Source organism: Canis lupus, chromosome 23 (assembly GCF_048164855.1).
Source record: "Canis lupus baileyi chromosome 23, mCanLup2.hap1, whole genome shotgun sequence".
NCBI classification, from domain to species: domain Eukaryota; kingdom Metazoa; phylum Chordata; class Mammalia; order Carnivora; family Canidae; genus Canis; species Canis lupus.
Window position 1 is genome coordinate 24,132,392 of NC_132860.1, and position 4,081 is coordinate 24,136,472.

At 43.5% G+C, this 4,081-nt stretch overlaps 1 pseudogene; it reads right to left on the minus strand.

Annotated features, from left to right (window-relative positions):
• Positions 1–1,492: 1,492 nt before the first annotated feature.
• LOC140615309 (sal-like protein 4 pseudogene) lies at positions 1,493–3,742 on the minus strand (annotated as a pseudogene).
• Positions 3,743–4,081: the final 339 nt, after the last annotated feature.

A 4,081-nucleotide genomic window follows, 5' to 3' on the forward strand; every position in this document is an offset into this window, starting at 1 on the left:
CAATGAGTTAGGAAGTATTCCCTACATTTCAAACTTTGAAATTTTTTGAGAAGTACTGTTGTTAATTCTCCTTTAAATGTTTGGTAGAATTCACAAGTGGAGCCACCTTGTTTAGGACTTTCCTTTGTTGGGGATTTTTGATTACCAAATCAATCTCTCTCTCTCTCTTTTTTTTTTAGTTGGAAGTGCACCTTTTGAATTTTTTTACATATATATTTTTTTAATTGGAGTTCTATTTGCCAGCATATAGTATAACACCCAGTGCTCATCTCATCAAGTGTCCCCCTTAGTGCCTGCCACCCAGTCACCCAATCCCCTTGCCCACCTCCCCTTGCACTACACCTTGTTTGTTTCCCAGAGTTAGGAGATTCTCATGTTCTATCACCCTCTCTGATATTTCCCACTCATTTTCTCTCCTTTCCCCTATAGTCCCTTTCACTAATTTCTATATTCCCCCGTATGAATGAGACCATATAATGATTGTCTTTCTCCGATTGACTTACTTCACTCAGCATAATACCCTCCAGTTCCATCCACATTAAAGCAAATGGTGGGTATTTGTCATTTTAATTTGTAATGGTTGAGTAATAGTCCATTGTATATATAGACCACAGCTTCTTGATCCATTCATCTATGATGAACACCGAGGCTCCTTCCAGTTTGGCTCTTGTGGACATGGCTGCTAGAAACATCGGGGTGCAGGTGTCCCAGCGTTTCACTGCATCTGTATCTTTGGGGTAAATCCCCAACAGTGCAATTGCTGGGTCATAGGGCAGGTCTATTTTTAACTCTTTGAGGAACCTCCACACAGTTTTCCAGAGTGGCTGCACCAGTTCATATTCCCACCAACCGTGTGAGAGTGTTCCCTTTTCTCCGCATCCTCTCCAACATTTGTTGTTTCCTGCCTTGTTAATTTTCCCCATTGTCACTGGTATGAGGTGGTATCTCATTGTGGTTTTGATTTGTATTTCCCTGATGGCAAGTGATGCAGAGCATTTTCTCATGTGCATGTTGGCCAGGTCTATGTCTTCCTCTGCGAGATTTGTCTTCATGTCTTTTTCCCAACTTCTTGCAAGGTACATCCACAAAGGCAAAAGAAAAAAGCAAAAATGAACTATTGGGACTTCATCAAGATAAGAAGCTTTTGCACAGCAAAGGATACAGTCAACAAAACTAAAAGACAACCTACGGAATGGGAGAAGATATTTGCAAATGACCTATCAGATAAAGGGCTAGTTTCCAAGATCTATAAAGAACTTATTAAACTCAACACCAAAGAAACAAACAATCCAATCTTTTCTCTTTTTTATTTTTTATTTTTTGCAAAGCAGCATAACAACATCTGATTGTAGGATTTGCCTGAGGTTGTGATCACAGCTGTAAACATTTGCACATCAGGAAGAAAAACAGGAGGAGATGGGTTCTTCTAACAAGGAAAAAAAAGTAGAGTTCTAGAGGTCATTCTGCCTGCATTTCTCCCTCGACAAAGAGCTTAGCTGACTGCAATCTTACTTTCTTCGAGGAAGTGAGGGAATTGGTGTTTGGGGATGCTGTGGGCAGCACCTAGTTTTTCCACTTCAGCACTGAAGGCATACTGGGAGCCATCCATCTCGGAGATAGGGGTGTTGTTCACAATGGAGCTGGCCCCCAGGGAGACTGGGAGGGTAGGAATCCTCCCACTCTGGATCACAGAGCTCTCAATGGACTTCATGGCCAGACCTCCATTGAGCATGGTGGTGTACTGGTTCCACAGGACAGGGTCCATGTTCCCCGAAGGGGCCAGGGTATCCTTTGGAAACATCTCAGGGATTCTCTTTCCATCAGCTCCTAACAGAGCCATGGTGTTCTCACTGGCCAGCTCCTCCCATGGCGAGCCGAGCTATTGTCTGCCCCATGCATCATATAGTGGGCCTTCAAGTTGCCCTTGGTGGTAACGGCTCGCCCACATATGTCACACACGAAAGGCTTCTCCCCAGTGTGAGTCCGCTCGTGAATGTGAAGAGCGCTCGCCGAGGAGCAATTCTTCCCACACTGTGTGCAGCCGTGTTGTTTGGCCTGTCGGCGTGGCCGGGCCGCTGGCAAAGCTGTCACACCTGGGGACATGGCCGCGGGTCCAACAAACGCACCAGGGACTTGGACTTTGACATAGGTTGGCTGGGCTTGAGGAAATGTTGCTGGCAGACTGCTCCGACCTTCCATCTCTGTGCGGCTGTCCTCGGAGCTGTCTGCTTTGCCCCCAGCATCAGGAGGCCTGGACTTGACGCTCTCTGCCTGGCTATTGGCAGGCGTCAGGGCCTGGAAGGACGTGGTCACCAGCACATCTGGACTTTGACTCTGGTACTCCTGGTCCCCTATCACTGAGGACGACGAGGCGTTGGTCAAGCCGTGGCTCTCCACCGAACCGTTTTCTCTGCTGCTCTGTCGCTGCAGGACAAGAGGAGCAGGACCCTTTTTCCGGGACGTATGAATGTGTATTCAATTGCGTTTGGATGTAAAGTTCTGTAAATATCTGTGAAATCCATCCGGTCCAGTGTATCTTAAAGCTCTTGTTTCTTTAGAGATGTTGTTCTTAGAAGACCTGTCGATTGTAGAAAGTGCTATATTGAAGTCACCAAGTATAAGTGTGTTATTATCTAAGTACGTCTTAACTTTGGTTATTAATTGATTGATATACTTGGCGGCTCCCGCATTCGGGGCATAAATATTCATGATTGTTAGGTCCTCTTGTTGGATAGATCCTTTAAGTATGATATAATGTCCCTCTTCATCTCTTACTACAGTCTTTGAGAAAAACTTTATCTGATATAAGGATGGCTACCCCTGCTTTCTTTTGAGGACCATTTGAAAGGTACATGGTTCTCCAACCCTTTATTTTCACGCTGGAGGTGTCTTTATGTCTAAAATGAGTCTCTTGTAGACAGCAAATAGATGGGTCTTTTTTTCTTATCCAGTCTGAAACCCTGCGCCTTTTGATGGGGTCATTAAGCCCATTCACGTTCAGAGTTACTATTGAAAGATATGAATTTAGGGTCATCATGATACCTCTTCAGTCCTTGTTTTTGTGGATTGTTTCCTAGGACTTCCTCTTTCTTTTACAGGGTCCCCCTTAATATTTCTGGCAGAGCCAGCTTGGTGGTCACATATTCTTTCAGTTTCTGCCTATCTTGGAAGCTCTTTATCTCTCCTTCTATTCTATTCTGAATGAGAGCCTTGCTGGATAAAGTATTCTGGGCTGCAGGTTCTTCTCATTTAGGACCCTGAATATATCCTGCTGCCCCTTGCTCACCTGCCAGGTCTCTGTGGAGAGGTCTGCTCTTGTCCTAATGCTTCTCCCCTTAAAAGTTTGTGATTTCTTATCTTTCACTGCTTTTAGGATCTTCTCTTTATCTTTGGAATTTGCAAGCTTCACTATTAAAATTCGAGGTATGAGTAGTTTTTATTTATTTAAGGTGGGGGGGGGGATCTCTAAATCTCCGGAACTGAATGCCTGTTTTCCTTCCCATGTTAGGGAAGTTCTCAGCTATGATTTGTTCAAATACAGTTTCTGGACCTCTGTCCCTTTCGGCGCCCTTGGGAACACCAATTAAGTGTAGATTTTTCCTTCTGAGGCTGTCATTTATTTCCCTTAACCTGTCATCATGGTCTTTTAATAGTTTTCTGTTTTTTCCTCAGTTTCTGTCCTTGCCATCAACTTGTCTTCTGTGTCACTCACTTGTTCTTCTAACTCGTCAACCCTTGTCATTTGGACCTCAAGTTTGGATTGCATCTCAGTTAATTGATTTTTAATTTCAGCCTGATTAGATCTAAATTCTGCAGTCATGAAGTCTCTTGAATCCTTTATGCTTTTTTTCTAGAGCCACCAGTAGCTTTATAATTGTGCTTCTGTATTGGCTTTCTGACATTGAATTGTAATCCAAATTTTGTAACTCTGTGGGAGAGAGGACTGTTTCTGATTCTTTATTTTGAGGTGAAGTTTTCCTTCTAGTCATTTTGCTCAGTGTGGAGTGGCCAAAAACAAGTTGTACTGGAAAAAGAAGAAAAAGAGAAAAAAAAAAGTTGAAATAAAAAAGAGTAAAAACGG